General features: G+C 48.0%; 1 long non-coding RNA gene across 1 annotated transcript; it reads right to left on the bottom strand.

Moving 5' to 3' along the window:
- Positions 1–435: 435 nt before the first annotated feature.
- Positions 436–26,416, bottom strand: LOC147114364 (uncharacterized). The gene is made up of 2 exons (XR_015079410.1): positions 25,576–26,416; positions 436–4,145 (listed from the first exon to the last, which is right to left on the bottom strand). It is a non-coding gene; the product is annotated as an uncharacterized LOC147114364 (long non-coding RNA).
- Between the last annotated feature and the right edge of the window lie 448 nt (positions 26,417–26,864).

Consider the following 26,864-nt stretch of genomic DNA (forward strand, 5'->3'; position numbering starts at 1 on the left):
TAAGGAGCACTAGCAGGCAATTTAATTGTCAATCAGCCTCTTAATGATCCTCCGGGCAGCCGTTCCTAGCGCGTGCTTTGACGTCTTTACCGAGATGGCGTCTTGCGCTAAACGTGGGCAAAACCAGCATTGCAGCTTAAGACCCACCCCTTTCCATCTTGGAGGCTCTTTAGCACCTAAAGTATCTGGGGAAAATCGCCCTCATGTTCTTTTGTTCTTTTTGATCTTTTTCAGGTAAGCCCTCAGATTGTCTCCTGACCTGATAGCTTTTGAGCAGAGCTTTCATATTGATTGGGGGTTTGTCGCAGGGGATGAGGCTGCCTTAGAACTCCCCATTGTGCCACGAGCGTTTGTTTACCTGTACGTAAATCGCAGCCTAAGATGCAGAGTGATAAGAGTAATGCATTGAAGAAAAAAGAGCACAGGACAAAGATGCGATTTTGTTTTGTTAAATTTTATTGTATTTTAAATATTACTGAGGGACTTTTATATTTGACACTTAGGGTTACAGGAGAACGATAGCTCTTTTACTCGCTCCCCTGCTAGTCTAACCAGACTGTCTTGATTGGAGGGCTAGGAAAAGACCTCCATCGACCCCATCCACGCTTACCCTGAACATCAGCTCCTCAAACCCCTACCCCCACCCCCCCACAACCCACTAGTGATGCTAACTCCTGGGGGAGGCAAAAAACCAAAGCAAAAAACCTGCAGCCAATTGCAGGAAAAACTTTGGGAAATTCCTCCCCGACCCCCATAAGGGCAGTCAAGCAAAGCTCCAGGAGACCATGGTTACACATGATGCATTACTAGCAAACTTACTTAAACCCCCCCACCCAATAACATGCCCCCATAGAGGAATCAAAATCAGACACAATTAATGTAGGGCATGTCACTAAGGGCAGCAACTGTAAAGAAAGAAATACTTTCTACCTACCTAATTTTTATACTTAACTTGCCACTGCTAACCTACTTTACAGACTCATCTCTATACTTTCTGCTTACATAATGTGTAGGCTTGTCTCTATTTTTTTATTTTATTGATTCACGGGATGTGGGCGCGACTGGCAAAGCCAACATTTACTGCCCATCCCTAATTGCTCTTGAGTAGGTGAGCCGCCTTCTTAAACCACTGCAGCAGCCCGTGTGGTGAAGGTCTTTTTTCGCAGCAGTTCTGTACAGCTGAGTGGCTCGCTAGGCCATTTCAGAGGGCAGTTAAGAGACAAACAATTTGCTGTGGGTCTGGAGTCACATATCGGCCAGATTGAGTAAGATTTCCTTCCCTAAACGTTAGCATCTATTCTCCTTCCTCACTGTGTAGGCTTGCCTCATGCACTTTAGTATCTTATTCAAAGCTACTACACCTAATCCTTTCCTAATTTAAAATAGTTTTATATCTTGCCAGGTCCTAGAGCCTTTCCAAAAATTAAGAGCCCTAACTATCTGCCCTCAGAGGTCTATGTTTATGGATTATCCTGGTCACCTTGTTTGTGGGGATTATGACTGTATTACCAACACTGGCAAGAGTATTATTTTAGACTCCAGTTGAAGACTATCAAGTCAAACTGTAGAATAAAACAAATGGAGTACAACTACAAGAGTAAGTGGGGAATTTGCGCCATACAAAGTGATGGGCGGCACTGCAGGCAGTGGGTTTCCTTTATACGTTACCATCTTGAGGTTCTGCAGCTGATTGGTGTGCCAGTTGTGGAGGTTCTGTTATCCCAAGTCTCCCTGAAAGCAGATCAAAGAGGTGTGATTTAGAAACCATACAGTACAAACACTTGAATCCCACCACAATACATAAAAAAGATTCTAAAGAAAAGAAAAATGGATTAGTAATGAAAGCTACCAGGAATTTCATACGGCACAGCACAGCCCAGGAAAGCTCAATCTGCATCTGTCTAATCTTCCCAAGAATGTCTGAATACCCCAGCTTAACTGGCTAACCTTTAGCAAAGGAGGACATGATATCCATGTTCTACGGTGCTTGTAGAAACTTCTAGTCTCCTAGTTTACTCCCAAACTAGTTTATTCTCTACCTGTTATATCCCTACAAAGATAGGTGGGTTAGCAAGTTGTGAGGAGGACACAGAGTCTGCAAAGGGATATAGATAGGTTCAGTGAGTGGGCAAACATTTGGCAGATGGAGTACAATGTGGGAAAATGTGAGGTTATCCACTTTGGAAGGAAGAATGAAAAAGCAAATTATTATTTAAATGGAGAGAGACTACATAATGCTGCGGTACAGAGGGATCTGGGGGTCCTAGTACATGAAACACTAAAAGTTAGCATGCAGGTACAGCAAGTAATTAGGAAGGCTAATGGAATGTTGGCCTTTATTGCAAGGGGGATGGAGTATAAAAGTAGGGAAGTTTTGATGTAACTTTACAGGGCGTTGGTGAGACCACACCTGGAGCACTGCGTACAGTTTTGGTCTCCTTATTTAAGGAAGGATATACTCGCATTGGAGGCAGTTCAGAGAAGGTTCACGAGGTTGATTCCTGGGATGAAGGGGTTGACGTATGACGAAAGGTTGAGCAGGTTGGGCCTATGCTCATTGGAGTTTAGAAGAATAAGAGTTGATCTTATTGAAACATATAAGATTCTGAGGGGGATTGACAGGGTAGATGCTGAGAGGATGTTTCCCCTCGTGGGGGAATCTAGAACTCGGGGGCACAGTTTCAGAATAAGGGGTCGCCCATTTAAGACGGAGATGAGGAGGAATTTCTTCTCTCAGAGGGTCGTGAATCTGTGGAATTCTCTACCCCAGAGAGCTGTGGAGGCTGGGTCATTGAATATATTCAAGGCGGAGATTGACAGATATTTAAACCACAGGGGAGTCGAGGGGTATGGGGAGAGAGCGGGCAAGTGGAGTTGAGGCCAAGATTGGATCAGCCATGATCTTATTGAATGCGGAGCAGGCTCGAGGGGCCGAATGGCCGACTCCTGCTCCTATCTTCTATGTATCTATGTATCTATGTAAAATACAAACCTATATAAAACATTAGTTCCACCCTGCTGGAGTATTGTGTTCGATTCTAGGCACCACACTTTAGGAAGCACATCAAGGCTTTGGAGAGGTGCAGAAGAGATTTACGAGAAAGATCCCAGGGATGAGGGATTACAGTTACGTGGATAGACTGGAGAAGGCGGGGTTGTTCTCCTTGGAGCAGGGAAGGTTAAGGAGATATGATAGAAGTGTTTTAACGGTTTAGATAGAGAAACTGTTTCCAATGACTGAAGGGTTGATAACGAGAGAGCACAGATTGAAGATGTTTGGAAAAGAACCAGAGCTGACAGGAGGAAATAAATTTTTATGCAATGGATGTTTAGGATTCGGAATGAACTGCCCGAGAGGGTGCTGGATACATAGGCAATAGTAGCCTTCAAAGGGGAATCGCATAAATGCTTGCAGGAGAAAATATTGCAGGGATATAGGGAAAGGGTGGGGGTCTGGGACTAACAACAGCAGACGTGATCAGGAAATGTCATTCTTCTCTGCTGTACTATTCTGTGATTCTATGATTGGATGTGTATTGTGCAAATGAGAAGATAAAATCGACACAGTGCATTCGGGTACACTGTGGACTGACAATTTACACCCTGACAATGTTCACTCTGACAATGTTCACTCTGACTGTTTACTCTGACAATGTTCACTCTGACTGTTTACTCTGACAATGTTCACTCTGAGAATGTTCACCCTGACAATGTTCACTCGGATAATGTTTACTCTGATAATGACAAAATATAGTGTGACCATTTACTGTGTGACAATATATAGCATGCCAATGTACACTGTATGAAGTGTGACAATGTATCCTGTGTGACAATTTTACTGTCAGCAGTGTGACAATATAGTGTAACAATATATAGTGTGACAATATATACCGTGTGACAATATTCTGTGTTACAATGTATAGTCACAATATAAACTGATAAAACATTTGTAAATGTTATCAGATCTATAACTACATTTGTTTTTTTTAAACAATATACTATTTGCAAACAAGACAAACTAAGGACATAATTAAACATTAAAGTAACACATAGCTTTGTATCTGCTGCTTGTCTGTCTCATCCTTCGTCCGTCTCCAGGTAGACCCAATGACATCCCAGGTTCTTGACATCTTTTCTTTGGAGGCCTGAAGAAACAATCAACAAGTTAGACCGATGAAACAATGGAATCAGTAAAGATCAAAAGATTACATATCTATATATAGAGAGGGAGGGAGGAAATCCAACCACAACATCCAGCCTCGGTAGTGGGGATAATTGCAAACCTGCTGCTTTTATATGTACCTCGAGGTGCAACAACATCACAATCAGCAATGTCAAACGCAGAACAATGGCTATTATATTTGGACGTCACTTCAGCAACATATAAGGCAATCAAGGCTTGGCCAATGGGAGCCTTGGTTGAAATACCTTTGCTGTTATCAGTGACCATAGCAACAAGTGACATCACTGTGACATCATGCAGCAACTGAAATTTTTTGGTTTCAAAATTTTTTTTTTAATTTGCATGGGTTATGGAGAAAGAGCAGGAGTGTGGGGAACTAATTGGAGAGCTCTTTCAAAGGGCTGGCACAGGCACGGTGGGCCAAATAGCCTCCTCCTGTGCTGTATCATTCTATAACATTCCTGGAATAACCAACCAAGAAAACACCTTTCAAAAATGCATTACCAAAGTCACAAATGCGAACCTAAATAGAAGGGCGTGTTATGGACTCGGCATTTTAGCCAGCGGATGTGCCAGACTCCTCAACTGGAGAAATCTACAGCCCTTTGTGAGCTGGGGCTGTGTCTTATAATGAGTAGCCAATTACCCTATTTTGCAACAACACTATAGGATTAGGATTCACTCTTGAAGGGCTAGAAATTCATTATAGCCAAGGAATGGGCGGTGTCAGTAGAAAAGTTGGAGAATTAGTGCCAGGCGTAAATGCTTTAGACTGCACACAAAATTCGTGCTCACTGCTCAATAAAATGATTGGAGTCCTAAATCAAGTCTTAAAACCCAAGTTCATTGACGTTAGACTTAAAGGGTGGACCAATATCAAGTGCAGCCTAATTGCAAGTCATGATTGCCACAGGCTTTTATCACTACATAAAGGGGAGGTTCATTGATGCTGCAGCACCTTATTCTCAGCATTGCTGGCTGTGCAGCTGCCTCAGCAAGCGCAAGTGCAAGCAGAAGCAGATTCTCTGATGAAGCATTGGAGCCGTTGGTTTTCACTGTGGAGAGACGGAGGGCGGTGCTCTACCGGCAAGTGGCAGGAGGCCCTTGCCACAAGTCTTCCACACCGTGTGGAGGGAGGTACTATGCAGCACATCTCGGGAAGCGCTGTGGTCCCCAGTACCCACACACAGTGCAGGAAGAAATTTACCGACCTCGCTCGGGTGATCAGGGTGAGTCAATGCTTCAACAAATGCTACATACCACCATCTGAACCTCAGTCTGCACACACTGGCCAAAGCACCACACCCCCAGCACTTGGCCACCAACAATCTCTACCTACCAAACTCACACCCACATCTCACACCTTGCACACAATGACAGCTATTCAATTATGACAGGCACATCACCCAAACACATTGCTCCAACTCACTCATACACTTTCCTTTCTCTTGCAGGCCAAGGTGGCTCACAACAGGAGGGAGCAGGAGCGCACAGGCGGGGAACAAGCCAACACCCAACCACTGTCTGAGCTAGAGACTCAAGTGTTGCAGATCATTGGGCGCCAGGTGGTGGACGTCACGGCCACCATCGACGTTGACCCCTTGGGGACAAAAACGGTATGTTCATCCCTACTCCTTCTTCTCACATCCCACTTCCCCCTCACCCCACAAGCGTTTTGCATTTCTCCGTTCCTGCCCCCTTCCCCTCACCTTAACTCGACTCTTGTGCCTTTAATCTTTCAGATAATCAGCAAGCACCTGAGCAACCTGTCCCTGAGGGCACCGCAGAGAGCGAGGCGGGAGAAGAGGACGAAGAACACACCGCGTCACTGCATCTCTCACCTGTAGACACCAGCTCAGATACTACGTGTTCTTTAGAGGCTAGTATAATAGCGGGATCTGCACAGGGTGAGGCACCGGGGACGAGTTAGCTGCAGCAAGGCCAGGGGGAAAGGGTAGCTCGGGGGTCAGCTCCCCAGAGGGCGAGTTCGTGTGCGAGTTCTGCTGCACAGGATTCAGTTGAAGAACATGATGGGGAGGTCTTTAGAAGAAGGGTAATGGGCATGCACAAGGAGATGATGGGTGCAATGGCAAGGGTGCCCGAGAGCCTCTTGGCAATGGTAAGGAGCGTGGAGGAATCCACTTCCAACATAGCACAGAGCTCTGCACACACCATGGAGCCCATCATTTCCAGTCTGCAAAGGATGGTTGACTCCCACAGAGGCCGTAGCAACCCAAACCTGATGCTGCATGTGATGAGCGATCTGGCAACTTTCATTGCAGCACAGGCGGAAGTGACAAAGCTGGGTGGGAGGGTATGCTGTGAGTAGGATGTCGTGAAATTCCAGTATGATTTGGACAGATTGGGTGACTGGGCAGAAACATGGCAAATGCACTATAATGTGGATAAATGTGAGGTTATCCACTTTGGTGGCAAAAACAGGTAGGCAGATTATTATTTGAATGGCAATAGATTGGGAGAAGGGGAAGTGCAAAGAGACCTGGGTGTTCTTGTGCACCAGTCGCTGAAGGTAAGCATGCAGGTGCAGCAGGCGGTTAAGAAGGCAAATGGTATGTTGGCCTTCGTAGCAAGAGGGTTTGAGTACAGGAACAAGGATGTCTTGCTACAGTTGTACAGGGCCTTGGTGAGACCGCACCTTGAGTATTGTGTGCAGTTTTGGTCGCCTTACCTGAGGAAGGACGTTCTTGCCATGGAAGGAGTGCAGCGAAGATTCACCAGGCTGATACCTGGGATGGCAGGAATGACGTATGAGGAGAGATTGTGTCGATTGGGCTGATACTCACTGGAGTTTAGAAGATTGAGAGGGGATCTCATCGAAACCTATAAAATTCTGTCAGGCCTGGACAGACTAGATGCAGGAAGGATGTTTCTGATGGCCGGGTAGTCCAGAACCAGGGGTCACAGTCTAAGGATAAGGGGTAAGCCATTTAGGACTGAAATGAGGAGGAATTTCTTCACCCAGAGAGTGGTGAACCTGTGGAATTCTCTGCCACAGAGGGCAGTGGAGGTCAGTTCATTAAATATATTCAAGAAAGAGTTAGATGTATTTCTTAAGGCTAAAGGGATCAAGGGATATGGAGAGAAGCCAGGGACAGGGTACTGAATTTGGATGATCAGCCATGATCTCATTGAATGGCGGAGCAGGCTCGAAGGGCCGAATGGCCTACTCCTGCTCCTATCTTCTATGTTTCTATGTCTCAGTGCTGTAATGCAGTCTATGCTTGGTGGCATCCAATCTCAGACTGCTCTCATGGAGTCTCAGCTTGATGCCACGCAATCTCTGACTGCTGCCATCGTGGCTGGGTTTACTACCGTCAACCAGGGCTTTCACAGTGTCGCAGCAGGCCAGCATTCTGTGCTCCAACAGATTGCTAGGGTTGCTGAGGTGCTGCCCCGGGGGAGTGGCAGTGGGTCAGTGGAGCAAGAACCCTGCTGTCCTTTCTCAGGATGACAGCATTCCTGCTCCCACCACTGCCACTCCGTCATTGCCCTTGTCGCTGCCTGTCATCCCGCCAGCCCAGACTGCTGCCGCCCATACTGAGGTGGTGCAGTTTACAGCCGGGCCTTCCAGGCCCAGAGCTGGTCGAGGGCGTCCTGCAAGGCCATCTGATGTCTCCCACATGGACATTCAGCAGCCTTCCACCAGCCGTGCTGCAGCCACTGGGCCAACACTTCATAGGAGCACTAGAGAAGGCAAAAGCAAAGTAACGCCAGGCACTAAGGGATTGCACAAGGTTGAATCGTTAATATTTTTGATGTAAATATGTGTTCACTGATTTTTGATAAATGTATTAATTTCCTTACTATTCTTTATTGGTGTCTGTCATTTCAGTTTTGTGGTGCGATACGGCCTGTGAGAGGGATGGAATGGTGGGAATGTGGTGAGCAAAGGGGATCTGGGCTTTAGGTCATCCTGGTGTGGGGCTGGAGGTCTATTTGGAGGAGGTGGCAGAGTTCTGTGACCACCTCCTTGGTGAGGCAGAGCCGTTTATTACACTGCTCCTCGCTTCATTGAAGGTCGGAGAAGTTCTCTCGGAATACCCTCGGAGGGTAAAGCCTCCTGGTGAGAGCCCTGATGTCCCTATTCATCCCTCTGCGCAAATGTTCCCATATTTCTCGCCCCATTAAAGTTACCAAGTGTAGCAGTTTGATGATGTCGCCAAGGGGCAGCATGTAGATGAAAAATAGGAGGGGCCAAGGATAGATGCTTGGGGGACACCAGAGGTTACGATGCGGGAGCGGGAAGAGAATTTAAATTTAAAGAAAGAAGAACTTGCATTTAGATAGCGCCTTTTCATGACCCCAAGGTGCCCCAAAGTGTTTTGCAGCCAATGAAGTACTTTTGAAGTGTAGTCACTGTTGTAATGTAGGAAACGGAGCAGCCAATTTGTGCACAGCATGATCCCACATGTAGCAATGTGATAATCACCAGATAATCTGTTTTTAGTGATGTTGGGTGAGGGATAAATATTGGCCCCAGGACACCGGGGAGAACTCTAATGCAAAAGTAAAATACTGCAGATGCTGGAAATCTGAAATAAAAACAGAAAATGCTGGAAACACTCAGCAGGTCAGGCAACATCTGTGGAGAGAGAAACAGCATCAACGTTTCAGGTCGATGACCTTTCGTCAGAACTGGAAAACATTAGAGATGTAACAGATCATATGATAGTAACCATCACACCTTTTGTCATTTAATCACTCCTGCCTTCCACCCTATCGCAGATTTTCCTTTTTGTTCTTTCCTCCTCTCCCCCTGTCCCTGCCCCTGCATAAAATCTGTTACATATCTAACTTTTTCCAGTTTTGATGAAAGATCATTGACCTGAAACGTTAATTCTGTTTCTCTCTCCACAGATGCTGCCTGACCTATTGAGTGTTGCCAGCATGTTCTGTTTTTTATACCTGGGAGAACTCCCCTGCTCGTCTTCCGAAACACCCACCTGAGAGGCAGACAGGGCCTTGGTTTAACACCTCATCTAAACGAAGGTACCTCTGACAGCACAGCACTCCCTCAGTAGTACGCTGGAGTGTCAGCCTAGATTATGTGATCAAGTCTCTGGCCTGGGACTTGAACCCACAACCTTTATGATTCAGATGCTAGCGTGTGCTACCGACTGAGCCAAGGCTAGATCTACTGTATAATACAACTATAGGAAATCCTGTATACCAATTTCCGTGGAACACTGTTTATATCCCACACTTCAACAGCTGAGCTGTCACCTGCTGCCCAGTGCCAACCCCTCAGGATCATGCCCAGTTGAATAAAGACAAAATGGCCTGCGTTTGGCCTGGAAATGGCAGCAAAATGGAGGATGAAGAGGACTCAACAGAAGAGGCTGGGATTATATGAAATGCAAATAGTTTCCAATGCTTGACATGAGATATGTATTTACCATCCCCATTATACCTTCCATTCACAATAGTGGTCATCCATAGTTTTTACCATTTGCAGTACTTCTTCTTCTTATCGTGTCCACGGACAGTCTATACATAGCCCAGCCAGAACTGGACACATTTTTGCGCCTTGTTGTTGGATTCGGCAAGATCTGCAACAGTGCAGGGTTCCTCTAACGATGGGCATTGCAGGAGATGTTGCATAGTCTGTGCCTCAGTTCCACATTCACAAGTTGTCGGGCTGGTTGAATATCCCCATTTGCTTAGTGACACCTTTGAGCAACCTACACCGGTCCTAAGTCTGTTAAGGCACTTCCAGATTGCCCAGTTGCAATTAGCTCCTGGGGGAAGGCTTTCATCAGGTAAAATTTCCATCGCTGGGGGTTGTTCAAGACTGGCGAGCCGGTCTTTCCACAAGGCGATGCGGGCTTCAGATGAGGTTGATTGTAATGGAACAACACTGTTCATGAAGCTCTTCCTTGACTTTAGGCGGCTGGGTGTAGGTGTATGACAATGCAGAGGGTGCCTCTCATCTGATGTTTGACGGAGTCGCTCTTTCTTGCTGGCTACCGTTCTTCTTATATCAGGGGGAGTGATACCCGCCAGGATATATAGGCTGTTGGTGTTTGTTTGTTTTTTTAAGCAACCTGTGATAAATCGGCAGCTTGCATTCAGAACGGCATCCATCTTCTTGGCATGAGTAGACCTTTCCCATGCAGGGCAGGCATATTCGGCAGTGGAATAGCAAAGAGCAAGTGCACTGGTTCGCAATGTTTTCGGGCTTGCTCCCCATCTTGTGTTAGTGAGCTTATTCAGGGTGTTGTTTCGTGCGCTCACTTTTGCCTTTGTCTTCTCGATGTGATTTGCAGTACTAATCCCCTGCTACTGCTCCCGTTTACTAAAAAAGCAATTCTGATGAGAAGTGGGTTGTTCCATGCTCATATTCTGCCAGTCAATGTGCCATTATCTTCAATACTGAGGCTATGGGATAGGCTGACAATGAAGATGGAATAGAAAGGTATACAAGACTCTGTGAGCGGTGATTTCACTTGCCTCCTGGCCCCACAAAATTAAGGGTTTTTTTTGTTTACCATGGAGGACCTCCTCTTCTGGTCTGACAGCTTCTACTGAGTTGAGCAGTAAACAGGGCTTCAGGCTCCGATTTAGAGGGCCCTGATTAGCATAAAGTCAGGAGGCTGCCACCCGAGTCAGGCGGGCGCCTCAGGTGCCCAACATTATGATAGCCACAGGGCAGAAAAGGTGCGGTAAGTAGACTCTCTTACTGTTCCCAGACCACCCAGTTCCCACCAGGATGGAGGGAGGTATCTATTTTTTGATAACATCTATTTTTTGCTCCACTTTCTGTAGTGTATGTAACCTGTACCACCTTAAGATGATACCTTAAGGTGATGGACTACTTTTTGATGGCTCCTGTACATTGTAGTACCGGTGGTGACCACACTGGTATATAAACCCTGCGGAGCAAAGTGCATCCCAGTTCAGCCCTGACCCTCACTCACTAAAGACCTGTTTAATTATTTCTGTAGTCTGTGTCCTGTTATTCAGCATAACTACATTTGAAAACACAGACTCAACAGTGGCGACGAGTCTGATCTTACCTTGCGGCAGTTTTGCATCAAAGGAAGCTTCGTCCTCAGGAACGGGCGTCGAAAAAGGGCATCCGCCCTCAACATCCTGCATCGCACGGGAAGCCATTGGAAACCCGGGTTGGTTTGCTGACCACGAAGTCAAACATCAGTGAGCATCCCTTCGACGACAGCGGCGGGTAAGCCCGATCGAGCGGCACGGGGGGGAAGTCGGCCGAGTTGTCAGTAAGAGAAGGGGAGGGAAACGACGAAAAGGGCGGAGAACACGACTGCAGCCGGTGTCAGGGGCTGGACTGCAATCGGGGCAGAGATGCGCAGCAGCCAGGAAAGCGTTTATGACCACAAGGACTGCGGGAGCGGCGGGGAACAAGAGCAGCAGCGTAGGGGAAAATAAAGGACTGCTGGGAGGTGAGAACGGCAACAGCGCGGTAATCGCCATTTTGAGTCGGCGGGGGAAGAAGACAAGCGCGGGAAAAGCCGCCAGGCGCGGGAAGCCGCCATTTTGAAAAAATAAATAAATAAATAAAATAATAATCATATCCGAAGGAAAGGAAACTCAACAAGGATGCCAAAAACGGGTAACATCACTACTTTTGATAGCGATGTGGAAGATTGGGCCACTTATGTGGAACGCATCGAAGTTTACTGTACAACGAATGAGGTACCAGAGGATAAGAAAGCACTAACCCTATTAAACTCGATGGGTGCGAAGACGTACGGGTTATTAAGGAACCTTGTAACACCAGATAAACCGGTAGGAAAGAGTTTCGCGGATATTGTTACTATCCTGCAACAGCATTTAAGCCCCACGCCGCTGCTGATAGCGGAACGATTTAAATTCTACAAAAGAATTCAACTCAAAGAAGAAAGCAACGCTGAATTCTTAACCGAACTGCGCAAGTTATCAAAGTACTGTCAGTTCGGTACAGGACTAGCAGACGCACTGAGAGATAAGTTTGTGTGTGGGCTCCTAAGGGAAGGAACCCAGAAGCGACTGCTAGAGGAAAAGGATCTTACGCTGGACAAAGCTTTCAGCATTGCAGCATCGCACGAGGCAGCAGCACGAGGCGCTGCAGAGATACAGCAAAGGCCATTGGAATTCAGCACCAATGAAATGGCATTGGGCGCAGTAAAGTGCTATCGTTGCGGAAGGACAACGCATGACCAGAACCAGTGCTGGTTCAAAGATAAAGAATGCAGGCAATGTGGCAAACTTGGTCACATAGCGAGAGTATGCCGGTCAGGAAAGAAGACCAGCAGCAAAAAGTCGCCGCAGGAGAAGTACAAAAAAGTACACAAGGTGACAGAGAACAGTTCGGATGAACAGAAGATGGATTCAGACTCCAGCAGTAAGGAACTGGGTTGTCTAAAAATACATAATGTGAGTAACACAGCAGACTACCAAACTATCTGGGTCGTGCTTCGGATAGCAGGAGTCCAAGTGAAGATGGAATTGGACACTGGATCGGCATTAACGGTCATGAATAAGCAAGATTACAAAAGGTTATTCTCGCACATTCCCCTGAGGGATACGGAGATTGTATTGAAAACATACACGGGGCAAATAGTATACCCCAAAGGAAAGATAAAAGTAAATGTGGTCTACAATGGTAAAGAAAGTCAGAACATGGACTTGTATGTGTTACCTGATGGAGGTCCGCCACTACTGGGACGGGAATGGATCTGGAGAATAAATGTGGACTGGCATTCCATACAAGCACTGACTGTAGATGCCTGTAAAGAGGACGATGTCAAACCTAAACGACTGTCCAAAATATTAGACGATGCTAAGGAGGTGTTCCAACAGGGACTGGGAACACTGAAAGGAATTACGGCAAACATCAAGGTTGAAGAACATGCAAACCCAAAATTTTTCAAAGCCAGACCGGTACCTTATGCGATACGACCTGCTGTGGAAGCAGAGCTGGAAGGGCTAGAACGTTCAGGAGTACTGTCCAAGGTGGACTGGAGCGAATGGGCCACACCCATTGTTCCTGTCATGAAGCGTTCGTTGAGCAACAAGCCGGGGGAACCTGGGAAGGTTCGCATCTGTGGCGATTTCAAGATCACTGTTAATCCGGTTCTTCACACGGTGCAATATCCGCTTCCGCGGATTGAAGATATCTTCGCTTCGCTGTCTGGCGGGAAACACTTCACCAAGATAGACCTGGCGCAGGCGTACCTACAGATGGAAGTTGATGAAGCGTCACGCCAGTATCTCATGATCAACACACATAAGGGTTTATATCGGTATAATAGACTGTTTTTTGGAGTGGCATCAGCTCCAGCGATTTGGCAAAGGGCCATGGAGCAGGTATTGCAGGGAATTCCAGGCACACAATGCTACCTGGACGACATCCTGATTACAGGAGATGATAAGGATCACCTCGCGAATTTGGAGCAGGTGCTCACCAGATTGAAAGAATATGGGCTCAGAGTTAATCGCCAGAAATGTGAGTTCTTTCAAAAGCGAATCTCGTACTGCGGCCACGTCATTGACCAGGAGGGGCTCCATAAGTCACCTGACAAAATCGAAGCTGTTGTGAAAGCTCCTGCTCCGGAAAATGTATCCCAGTTGAGGTCGTTCCTTGGGTTGGTTAACTATTACCACAAGTTTCTTCCAAATTTATCCACGGTGTTACACCCGCTGAACACTCTGTTGCAAATGGGAATACCATGGAAGTGGAGCGATGATTGTAAGCGGGCTTTTCAAAAGAGCAAGGCACTGATCACCTCTAAGGAAGTGTTGGCTCACTTTAACCCAACGCTGCCTATTCGCTTAGCTTGTGATGCTTCTCCATTTGGTATCGGGGCAGTGCTCTCACATAAGTTTCCAAATGGCTCGGAAAGGCCAGTCGCGTTCGCATCCAGATCATTGACCTCCGCAGAGCGCAACTACGCTCAGACAGATAGGGAGGCTCTCAGCCTCGTGTGGGGAGTTAAGAAATTTAACCATTACCTGCAAGGCCAAAAGTTTACGCTGCTGACAGATCACCAGCCGTTGGTTTCCATTTTCAACCCTAAGAAGGGTGTTCCGGTAATGACGGCGCAGAGGCTTCAGAGATGCTCCCTTTTCCTAGGGGCACATCAATATGATATCGAATTCAAAGGTACAAAGCAACATGGTAATGCTGATGGGCTGTCGTGCCTACCACTACCTACAGCGGAAGAGGCACCGGCAGTTGACCCTGTCGAGATATTTCACTCGACCATCATCGAATGCTTACCAGTCACCAATGCGGGTATTGAGAGAGAGACCCGAAACGACCCGACACTGTCTCGGGTCTATGACTTGACAGTGAAGGGATGGCCAGCACATGGCGACCCACTGTTACCAGCATTCTCAGCCAGACGAGAACAGCTGTCCGTATGTCAAGGAACATTGATGTATGGAACAAGGGTGATTATTCCTCCTAAATTAAGGGAGAGAGTTCTGAAGGAATTGCATGAAGGTCATCTGGGGGGAGTCAAGATGAAAAACCTTGCTAGGGCTTATGTGTGGTGGCCAGATATCGACAAACAAATAGAGGATCTGACTAAAAGCTGCTCAGGGTGCCAGAAAGTTCAAAATGCACCTCCAATTGCACCACTGCATCCGTGGGAATGGCCTTCAACCCCATGGCAACGTGTGCATATCGACTTTGCAGGTCCATTTATGGATTCCATGTTTTTGATAGCAGTAGACGCACATTCTAAATGGCCAGAAGTGATTAAGATGTCGACCACTACCTCTGAGAAGACGATCGCAGTTCTAAGAACCATATTTGCAAGGAATGGGTTGCCGGAACAAATATGTTCAGACAACGGACCACAGTTCGTGTCAGAAGAATTCCAGAAATTCATGAAAAAGAATGGGGTGAAACACTATACATCTACCCCATATCATCCGGCTACAAATGGGTTGGCCGAGAGATTTGTACAAACGTTCAAAAAGGCGATAAAGGCCATGAGCGAAGACCATATTCCACTACAACACAAGGTGGACAATTTCCTGATGGCATATCGAAACGCCACGCATGCAGTGACAAATCAAAGCCCTGCCATAATGTTCTATAACAGGAGGTTCCGGTCCCGGTTGGATTTGTTAAAACCCAATGTGCGAAGGGAAGTCGAAAACAAGCAATTCCAGCACGTAAATAACAAGGCCACTCAGAGTTTCGAAATAGGACAACCAGTGTTGGCCAGGGACTATAGGGATGATAAATGGCAATCCGGAACAATTCGTGCCCGACAAGGACCCTTGATGTACACGGTAGACGTTGGAGAGAACGTAATACGACGTCATGCTGACCAACTTGTGGAATCGAGAACAAGGGTCGACCCCATGTCTACGGCAGAGACACCAGTTGAAGAAATTATTGAGCCTGTAGCATCTACCTCAGACTCGAACGTAAATGATGATGTTCAATCCATAGGAGATCAAATGGATGAGTCACCCCAGCAACGAGAACCAGAGACCCCTAAAAGGCGTTATCCGGCCCGGATCAGGAGGCCTCCTCAGAGACTGAATCTTTGAACAGTTTTGTGTGAAAATTGTATATATGTTATCCATGTAATGTTTAATTTGGGGTGTACACTGTTAAGCTAAAAGGGGAGGAATTGTAGTGTATGTAACCTGTACTACCTTAAGAGGATACCTTAAGGTGATGTACTACTTTTTGATGGCTCCTGTACATTGTAGTACCGGTGGTGACCACACCGGTATATAAACCCTGCAGAGCAAAGTGTATCCCAGTTCAGCCATGACCCTCACTCACTAAAGACCTGTTTCATTATTTCTGTAGTCTGTGTCCTGTTATTCAGCATAACTACATTTGAAAACACAGACTCAACACTTTCCATGATGAATTTGCAGGATGTGCTTAAGATCCACAAACTTGTTCGTTAATTCTTCTTTCCTTTCGCTTTTCCTCCTTTTATTTATTGATGATAAAAGATATTGGGGGAGAAATTCGGTATCGCCCCATTTGGGGCGCAATTATCGGCCGGGCGCAAAGTTTAGCGCCTGGCGCTAATTATCGCCTCCGACTGCAAACTTGGCTTTTATCAGCCCTGGAGGTGATTGGAGCACTAAATCAGGCGCTTCACACCTGTCTTAAGGTGCTAAGGCTGAGGAGTGAGGCGCTACCTCAGAGGGCGGGCGCAGCGCAGCTGCTGTCAGTTAGCGATTGAACACAGACACACTGGCACCGGTCAGTTCTTAAAGGGGAGGGTCGATCTTGCTCTGCAGCCACACCCTGCTCACTGGAGCCTTGAATCTCGGCCTGGGCAGACCTGTGGCTAAATCTAGCAGCCAGACACGATGGAAAGGGCCAGGGAGCGAGCGCAGTGCTTCTGCGAGCGGGCTTTGGAGGCTCTGTGTAAGAATTCGCAATAATTTACAGTTCTGAAGTTTCATTTTTTTGATTAAAGAATCCCTGGGCGATGTGCTTTTAAATTTCCAGGGATAAAAATGGCTGTCACCACATGGCCGAAGACAAAGGGCAACGCTTTGTTTACAAAGCAATTGAATGCTATTAGCATTTGTTTGTATATCGAGTGGATACATCTAAACTGCAGAAGAGACTTTTGTACCTTGAATGGGAAACGTTTAACATTTGAATGGGTTTTAAATCACCCAGCACTGGACAATAGAGCAGTTGTATCTCCCTTTTGTTTCAGCCCAGGGAGCTCCGGAAGACACATTAACCCAATCTAACCACTTTGAGTTAGCCAATCACAGCTTTCTCTTGTGTATTGGACCCTTTTGGGTGGGGAATTTTGCACACAGCCCTTGCAAGGCAGAACGACAGGACCTCACCAGGTATAAAAATAGCGGCTGAGAAGCTAGCTCTCTCGCTCTTACTTCGCTGCACCAAAGGTGAGCAGGGTGTTCTGACTCCTCAGAAAAGCAACCTAGTTAAGGAGTTTGGGGGATGGTGATTTAAGGGAATTGCTAAGATTGTTTAAATAACATTGTAGCCATTGTATCCCTCATTTTCACCGTCTGCAACCCCCGTTATATAGTTTTACAATTTTACTGTGTTCGTGTGGGATAGTTTGATATTTTGATTATAGTTTCTTTTAGTTAATAAAACTTGATTTTTTTCTCTCTCATCCAAACTACGTGTCTGTTTTAATATCAATAATTATAAGCCCTGCAGTCAGAACTGGAAGGTGGGGTAGCGATTCGAAACCACTGTTTTAAAATTGGTTTTATTTGTAAATTGGTCTGATTGCAGGCAAAGGCTGCAAGACCAGGAAAATTACTTTAAACCAGTTTAAAGAAGCCCCCAAATCCTTACATCTGGTTCGCGGGGTGGAGCGCAGAAGATCCATTCTGTACCCAAAGAGTGGCAGGAGGCCTTTGCCACGCGAGTACAGAAGAGTGTGGAGGGAGGTGGCTCAGAGAGTGTCCTCAAGCAGCATGGTGCCTAGGACCCATGTGCAATGTAGGAAAAAGTTCAACGACCTCACTCGGGTCGTCAGGGTCAGTGCCTTTTTTTTTCAAAACCTCTTCATCCCTCCATCTCCACCTCAATTTATGGCCAGAGGGTCTTGAAAGCCCCAATACCCAACACTCATCCAACACCAATGGCCCTTTCATCAAACACACACGCACATTCCACGCTTTGCATACAGTAAAGGCTATTCAACTATGGGAGGCACATCAGGCAAGACCATGGCTGTATACAGTAAGGGCTATTCAACTATGGGAGGCACATCAGGCAAGACCATGGCTATATATTTACTCAGACGCCGTCCTTTTTCTTGCAGGCCAAGCTGTCTCATAATAGGAGACAGCAGCAACGCACCAGTGGAGGGCGGCCTCAGCTTCAACCCCTCAGCGATCTTGAGGAGCGCGTCCACAGGATTGTGGCAAGCCGGGTGATTGGTCCCGTCGCCTCTGGAGACGCCGACCCCATTCTGGACAGCAATGCTAAGGTCATCACCTTTTTGTCCTCTCTCCTTCCACTTGTTCCTCACAACAGCAGCCTTTGACACTTTCAATCCAACTCACTAAATCGCTGCACTCATGCCTCCCTTGCTGCCACCCTGTCCTCACGCTAAAGCCACTCTTGTACCTCCCTGCTTTCAGATGGTGATTCACCAGGTGAGGAGACGGGCCCTCAAGCTGCCAGTGAGAGTGAAGCTGAAGGAGAGGAGGAAGAGGAAGCCGGACCATCAGCGCAACCCTCAACCAAGGCAGCCCATGCCCATACTTGGGACACGCCTTCCCTGGAAGGGAGCAGGGGGGAATGGTCTGATGAAGGTGAAGCTCCAGGACCCAGCAGGCTGCAGCAATGCGATGGGGGTAGGGAAGCTTGGGGGATTTCTCCCCGGAGGGAGAGTATGGCCTCGAGTCCTGCTGCACTGGACGCAGACGAGGAGTGGGTCCTCGCTGAAATGAGAGCCTAGGCGAAGCAAAGGCACAGTGAGCTCATGGCTGCAGTGGCAGGGTTGCCGGAATCCATTGAATCACTGGCAAGGAGTGTGAAGTACTTCGCCGTAGCACAGGCGGCTGCCACGCAAATGCTAAGTGCTGCAATGCAGTCAGTGGCTGGTCTCATGCAGACACAGATTGAGGCCACGCGAGCACTGACTGCTGCCACCCTCGCTAGATCGGGCACATTTCCCCAGGGCTCTCACCACGCCGCAGCAGGCCAGCAATCTGTGCTCCATCAGATTGCTCCGGATGCTGAAGTGCTGCCCCATTGGAGTGCCAGTGTGTCGGTCGAGCAGGGAGTTGCTGTCCTCTCTCAAGATGCCAGCATTCCTGCTGCCAGCACTGGCACTTCTCCACTGCAGTTGCCACTGCCTGTAGGACAGACTGCTGCCGCCCATGCAGAGTTGGTGCAGTCTTCAGCCGGGCCCTCCAGGCCCATAGCTGGTCTAAGCCATCCCTCAAGGGCATCTGCAGTCTCAGTTTCTGACACTCAGCAGCCTTCCCGCAGCCTTGCTCCAGCCACTGGGGTCCCATTGCGGAGGAGCTGCAGGGTGGGAAGGGGGCAATTTCGCAAAGAAAGCAGATCACCCTCGAAGGGCAAAAAGTAGGTGTGGCAAAATGTTTTTCATTGTTTCATTGAAGGCCGAGGTTCGTGGTCAAATTTTTGTTACTGTTTTGGACATTGTCTCCAGGTTGTGAGAGCCAGTTATGTGAATGATTGTTTTTTTTTGTGTTTCTTTCTATTACTTTGTCATGCGGAAATGAGACACACAGAGTTTGTGAAATAAAGAAGTGTCTGTATTTAAAATGTACATGTTTGGTCTTTGCACTCATTGTTGCCATGACCGACTTAGAGGTTGCGGGATGGTTTCATTCAGGTTGTTTGAATGGCAGAAGCCATTCCCTCAGAAGGGGGCCTAGAAGCGACTTGCTATGAGCCTTTGATGGACGGCCCTTCCACTTTGTGCCTCCCTCCCGCCTTGTTGCTGCTGATGATCATCCTCCTCCTCCTCCTCTGGTGGTGCTCCAATGTCTAGTGGCATTGGCTGGGTCCTGAGGATTGCAAGGTTATGCAGCATGCAGCACACAACAATGAGTGGGAGACTCGCTCAGGCGAGTACTGCAGGGCTCCTCCAAAATGGTCCAGACAGCGGAACCGTTGCTTGAGCACGCCGGTTGTGTGCTCAACGATGTTCCTGGTAGCTTGATGGCTCTCGTTGTATCGCAGCTGCCACAGAAGTCTGGCGCAGGATGAAGGCATCGTGGCTGCTGCCTGGAAAGTGGGCATTGACAGCGAGTATCAGCCGTCTGTGGTCACAGACCAACTGGACGTTTGAAGCCCTTTCGGTTGCGGAAATCCTCGGCATTCTCTTGCGGCGCCCGCAAAGCCATAGGCGTGCAGTCAATGGTGCTCTGCACCATGGGGAAGCCCGCTATCCTAGCAAAGCCCGTTGCGCGTTCTTGCTGCTTGTCCGGGGTCATGGGGAAAGAGATGTACTCTCGTCTCCTTTTAAAGAGGGCATTTGTTACCTGACAGATGCAGCAATGCACCGCAAGCTGGGAGATATTGCCGATGTCCCCAGTAGCTGATTGAAATGAGCCGGTGGCATAAAAGTTGAGAGCCACTGTTATCTTCACTGCCACTGACAGAGCCATCCTGCTCCTCAGTTGAGGCTGCAGATCTGGCTGAAGCAGGTGGCACAGCTCAGTGACCACCTCCTTGCTGAATCGCAGCCTTCGCAAACACTGCTCCTCAAACATATTAATGTTGGAGAACTGTTGGCGAAAAACCCTGGGAGGGTAAGGTCTCCTGTACCGAGACCTGTTGGCCCTCCTCCGTCATGCCATGATTGCCACTCTCTCTCTGCGTCTCTGTGCCCTCCGAATGTGATGGAGAAGGACGACGTTCCCATCCATTGCAGCCCCCATAGTACCTCGCCAATGAAAGTTATGAAGGTCAAAAAGCAAAGTACCTGCAAAGTTATGGTCAGAAGCCAAAACTACCTCAGACAGCGTTGGCTCAATGCAGAAGTCTCTCTTTCTCTCTTTTGTCTCTCTGCCAATCTCTCTCTCTCTCTCAGAACGAGTGGTGCAAAAATGGCTACCACACAAAAGCCAGGAAGAGGCCCCCTTTAAATAGCAGCCCCCCCCCCCAGCCCCACAGCGACTGGGATGCGTTCCAATCAACCTGTCGTTGGTAGCGCCAGGCAGAAAGGCGGGGGGCGCCACTGAATTTCCAGTCCAGGGCGCCCCAAGGGCGTTGCACGCTCGAATAATGTCAAGGGCCTATAAATTCGGTGACGCCCCGCCAGCACGTTTGCGCCGGAAATTTAGCGCCCGCCGCCGAGCCAGTTGTGCCCGCCCCAAATTCACTTTCAGCGCCCCAAAGCGAAAGTGGGCGCTGGTACAGGGTGTGCCCGCCCCGCTTGGGGCGCTGAAAGTGAATTTCAGCGCTGCCGGTCCCGCTGCACCACCCGATGCAGTGTGGCAGGCTGCTGTACTGCAGGCCTCCCCCTTCTCTTAAGGGGGAGGTGCCTGCAACGGCCGGAGCCCCGTTGAAAGTGCCGGCAAAAGAGCCCGGCACAACGGCGAAGTGCCGGGCTCCACGGAAACCAGCCGGCAATGCCGCGGGGGGGGTGGTGGAGGAGGCCAGGGAAGGAGGTGCGGGCAGGCGGCCGCCGAAAAAGCGGCCAGCCGCACCTCCGCTTTAAATAGCGCCTCTAAGGCTGCAGCACGGCCAGGTTTTCAAAACGTTGTTAGCGGCCGCCAGGGAAGAGGCGGCCGCTACTGAAGATGGGGATCGGCGTGGTTTCGGGCAGTACCGGGGCGCTGCGCACACCGATGACGTCATCGGTGCCGGCGCAGCGCTACCTGCTTACGCCGATTTAAAGGCCCACCTAATTTCAGCGGCCACGCAACTTCCGGCGCAACCCACTCTTGCGCCCCTAAATGGGCGCAAACCCAAGGGAATTTCTAGGCCCAGATCTGTGTACGCAGGAGATCGGGCGGTATTGTTTAGCGCTGCCGCAAAATGTCCGCTCAATTTCGCGAGAGGCGCAGATATCGCCGCACCCGGGTGCTAGTTGGTTTGCGCTCCACTTAGCGCCCTCTTAAGGTGTTAACGGGTGGCGCTAACAACTGAATTTTTCCCCCATTTTCTTCCCCCCTTACAGCACAGAAGGAGGCCATTCGGCCCACCGTACCTGTGCCGGCTCTTTGAAAGAGCTCTCCAATTAGTCCCACTCGCCCTGCCCTTTCCCTGGAGCTCTGCAAATTTTCCCTTTTCAAGTATTTATCCAATTCCCTTTCGAAAGTTACTATTCAATCTGCTTCCACTGCCCTTTCAGGCAGTGCGTTCCAGATCACAGCAACTCGCTGCGCAAAAAGAATTCTCCCAACTCTCCTCTAGTTCTTTTGCCAATTACCTTAAACCTGTGTCCTCTGGTTACCGACCCTCCCACCAGTGAAAACAGTTTCTCTTTATTTACTCTATCAAAACCCCTCATAATTCTGAACACCTCTATTAATCTTCTCTGCTCCAAGGAGAACAAGCCCAGCTTCTTCAGTCTCCCCGCATAACTGAAGTCCCTCATCCCTGGTAACATTCTAATAAATCTCCTCTGCACCCTCTCCAAGGCCTCGACATCCTTCCTAAAGTGCGGTGCCCAGAATTGGACACAATATTCCAGCTGAGGCCTAACCAGCGTTCCTATGTAAACGTGGCGGGTATGAATGTAATGGGCTGTTTCTGAGCATGTGGCTGCTATACAATTGCATTTTCGAGTTTATTCTAAGCTGTGTGATTCTAATTAGTCATCTCCCTGGTAATATGATAGTCTCATTAATATTATACAATGCAAACGGTAGTGGAAATTGGTCTTGCATTGCTCAGTCCAAACACAATGTAATACACTTGACTAGCAGGCTGTAAACACGGCGTCTACTTTTGGGTTCCAGTGTGTAACCTGCATAAATATTGAATGTCGATTGCAAGCCATTTAGGACAGAGATAAGGAGGAGTTTCTTCACCCAGAGTGGTGAACCTGTGGAATTCTCTGTCACACAGGGCAGTTGAGGCCAATTCATTAAATATATTCAAGAAGGAGTTAGATATATTTCTTGAGGCTGAAGGGATCAAGGGATATGAGGAGAAAGCAGGGACAGGGTACTGAATTTGGATGATCAGCCGTGATCGCATTGAATGGCGGAGCAGGCTCGAGGGGCCGAATGGCCTACTCCTGCTCCTATCTTCTATGTTTCTATGTAGGTCAGCGAGCACAGGTGGGTGATGGGTGAACGGGACTCAGCAGTCAGCAGTGTTTTGGGATGAGCTCAAGCTTACGGAGGCTGAAAGATGGGACCGGCCAGGAAAGCATTAGAACAGTCAAAAGCAAAATACTGCAGCTGCTGGTTATCTGAAATAAAAACAGAAAATGCTGGCAACACGCAGCAGGTCAGGCAGCGTCCGTGGAGACAGAAACAGAGTTAACGTTTCAGGTGGATGACCTTTCGTCAGAACTGGAGTATTCAAGTCTGGGGGGCGATAACAGTCATGGATGAGGGTTTCAGCAGCAGATGAGCTGAGGTAGGGGCGGAGACGGGCGATGCTACGGAGGCGGATGCAGGCGGTCTTGGTGATGGAGCGGACATGTGGTTGGAAGCTCACCTGAGGGTCAAATACAACACCAAGGTAGCAGGCAGTTCTCCAGGTGTTCTGGCCAACATTTCTCCCTCAACCATATTCAACAACAACAACATATACATATACATAGCGCCTTTATCATAGTAAAACGTCCCAAGGCGCTTCCCAAGAATATTAAAAGACAAAAAATTTGACACCGGGCCACATAAGGATAAATTAGGGCAGATGACCAAAAGCTTGGTCAAAGAGGTAGGTTTTAAGGAGCGTCTTAAAGGAGGAAAGAGAGGTAGAGAGGCGGAGAGGTTTAGGAAGGGAATTCCAGAGCTTAGGGCCCAGACAACAGAAGGCACGGCCACCAAAGGTTGAGCGATTATAATCAGGGATGCTCAAGAGGGCAGAATTAGAGGAGCGCAGATATCTCGGGGGGTTGTGGGGCTGGAGGAGGTTACAGAGATAGGGAGGAGCGAGGCCATGGAGGGATTTGTAAACAAGGATGAGACTTCTGAAATCGAGGCATTGCTTAACCGGGAGCCAATGTAGGTCGGCGAGCACAGGGGTGATGGGGGAACGGGACTTGGTGCGAGTTAGGACACAGGCAGCCGAGTTTTGGATCACGTCAAGTTTACGTGGGGTGGAATGTGGGCTGCCAGCCAGGAGTGTGTTGGAATAGTCAAGTCTAGAGGTAACAAAGGCATGGATGAGGGTTTCAGCAGTAGATGAGCTGAGGCGGGGCGGAGGCGGGCGATGTTACGGAGGTGGAAATAGGCGGTCTTAGTTATGCTGCGGATATGTGGTCGGAAGCTCATTTCAGCGTCAAATATGACCCCAAGGTTGCGAACAGTGTGGTTCAGCCTCAGACAGATGTTAGGGAGAGGGATGGAGTTGGTGGCTAGGGAACGGGGTTTGTGGCGGGGACCGAAAACAATGGCTTCGGTCTTCCCAATATTTAATTGGAGAAAATTTCTGCTCATCCAGAATTGGATGTCGGACAAGCTGGCAGACAATTTAGAGACTGTGGAGGGTTCAAGAGAAGTGGTAATGAGGTAGAGCTGGGTGTCGTCAGAGTACATATTCACCTAAAAAACAGATTAACTGGTCAGCTGTAGCTCAGTGGGTAGCACACTCGCCTCTGAGTCAGAAGGTTATGGGTTCAATTCCCACTCCAAGGACTTGAGCACATAAATCTTGGCTGACACTCCAGTCTTCTTCTTCTTTATCCCTCAACCAACATCACTAAAACAGATTATCTGGTCATCATCACATTGCTGTTTGTGGGAGCTTGCTGTGCGCAAATTGGCTGCTGCGTTTCCCACATTACAACAGTGACTCCACTGTAAAGCGCTTTTAGACGTCCGGTGGTCGTGAAAGGCGCTATAGAAATGCAAGTCTTTCTTTTTTAAGTTTATCTCATCGGTGCAGGTGGGATCTCATCGTGTGTAAATTGGCTGTTGCATATGCCTACACTACTACAGCAGCTACACTTCAAAAAGCAATTAATTGGCTGTTCAGCCTTTTGAATGCCCTGTGAATGTGAAAGGTGTTAGATAAATGCAAGTTCTTTCTCATTAAGCCATTCATGTAACAGTCAGAAAATCGAGCTTAGTATGACTCAAAACTTCCAATAAACACTACTGACTTCCTGCTGTGTTGTAATGAGAAAATTTAATTAACTGAGGTGGGGGGGGAAGAGGAGAGAGAGAAAGTGGAGACAGAGATGCACTTCCTCACAGCCTGTGGAAAATATCAGGACATCAGGGAGAATTTCTACCAAAAATTCTCACAAATATGCCCTGAATTCAGAAATCTGAATGACAACCAAAAACTCCCATTCCTACTGGGAGAGGAGAGAAGCTGTGTAACACTGGCGGCACACTATGTTACAGCTTGCCATGAACAGAGGGACAACCAGTAAACTAAGAAATGAATATATATAAACAATGCGAATGTATATTTATACACTCAGGGATATACCTGTTTATACACTGTATGAATAGAACTGCGTTTATGTGCTCAACCATAAATGTATTTTGATGCTTTGGCAACATAAGATGTAACTTATCATGCCAATAAAGCGATTTGAATTGTGAATTGTGAGAGAAAGTGAGAGAGTCAGAGAAAGAGGAGAGAAATGGACAGAGAGAGAATGAGAAAAAGACAGGAGAACGTGAGTGAGAGAGACAACGAAGAGAGGAAGAGTGAGGGAGTGAGAAAGAGAGTGAAAGAGAAAGTGTCAGAGAAAGATTATCATAAGAACATAAGAAATAAGAGCAGGAGTCGGCCATATGGCCCTCGGGCTTACTCCGCCATTCAATAAGATCATGGCCGATCTCCATATCCCTCGATTCCCCGAGAGTCCAAAAATCGATCGGTCTCAGCCTTGACTATGCTCAAAGACTCAGCATCCACAGCCCTCTGGGGCAGAGAATTCCAAAGATTCACAACCCTCTGCAAAAGAGAAACAGATTTTTCTGACTGGGTTGCAAATAAACTAATTATAAAATAAAAATATTACAACTGTGCACGCTTCCTATCAACTTTAGCCATTATACCAATTAACAGAAAGTTAGCATGCAGGTACAGCAAGCAATTAGGAAGGGAAATGGTCTTCATTACAAGGGGTTGGTGTATAAGAGTAAGGAAGTCTTGCTACAATTATACAGGGCTTTGGCAAAACCACACCTGGAGTACTGTGCACAGTTTCGGACTACTTACCTAAGGAAGGATATACTTGCCTTAGAGGGAGTGCAACGAAGGTTCAGTAGATTGAGGAGCGATTCAGTAGATTGGGGCTATACTCTCTGGAGTTTAGATGAATGAGAGATGATCTCATTGAAACATATAAGATTCTCTCGTACGCTTCGGTGAAGGTGTTAACGATGGTTTGGAGTTCGACCTCCGAGTGAGCGCAGATGCAAGTGTCATCTGCATACTGTAATTCGACGACAGAGGGTGGGACGACATTGGATCTGGACTGGAGGCGATGGAGGTTGAACAGTTTCTCGTTTGTTCTGTAAATTAGCTCCACTCCAGCGGGGAGCTTACTGAGGGTGAGATGCAGCATTGTAGCAAGGAAGATCGAGAAGAGCATTGGTGCGATGACACAGCCTTGCTTGACCCCGGCCTTACACTAAACATCCGTAAGACAAAGGTCCTCTACCAACCTGCCCCCGACACACAGTACTGCCCTCCCGATTATCAAAATCTACGACAAGGCCTTGGACAATGTGGACCACTTTCCATACCTCGGGAGCCTACTGTCAACAAGGGCAGACGTCGATGACGAAGTCCAACACCGCCTTCAGTGTGCCAGTGTAGCCTTCGGTCGCCTGAGGAAGAGAGTGTTTGAAGACCAGAACCTCAAACCCGACACTAAGCTCATGGTCTACAGAGCAGCAGTGATACCCGCCCTGCTGTATGCCTCAGAGACACAAACCATGTACAGCAAGCACCTCAAAGCACTGGAGAGGTACCACCAACGCTGCCTCCGCAAGATCCTGCAAATCCATTGGCAGGATAGGCGCACCAACGTCAGTGTTCTTGCTCAGGCCATCATCCCCAGCATCGAAGCTTTGACCACGCTCGATCAGC

The sequence above is a fragment of the Somniosus microcephalus genome, chromosome 8, assembly GCF_052327205.1.
Source record: "Somniosus microcephalus isolate GS21.2 chromosome 8, FLI_Smic_1.0, whole genome shotgun sequence".
In the NCBI taxonomy this organism is placed as follows: domain Eukaryota; kingdom Metazoa; phylum Chordata; class Chondrichthyes; order Squaliformes; family Somniosidae; genus Somniosus; species Somniosus microcephalus.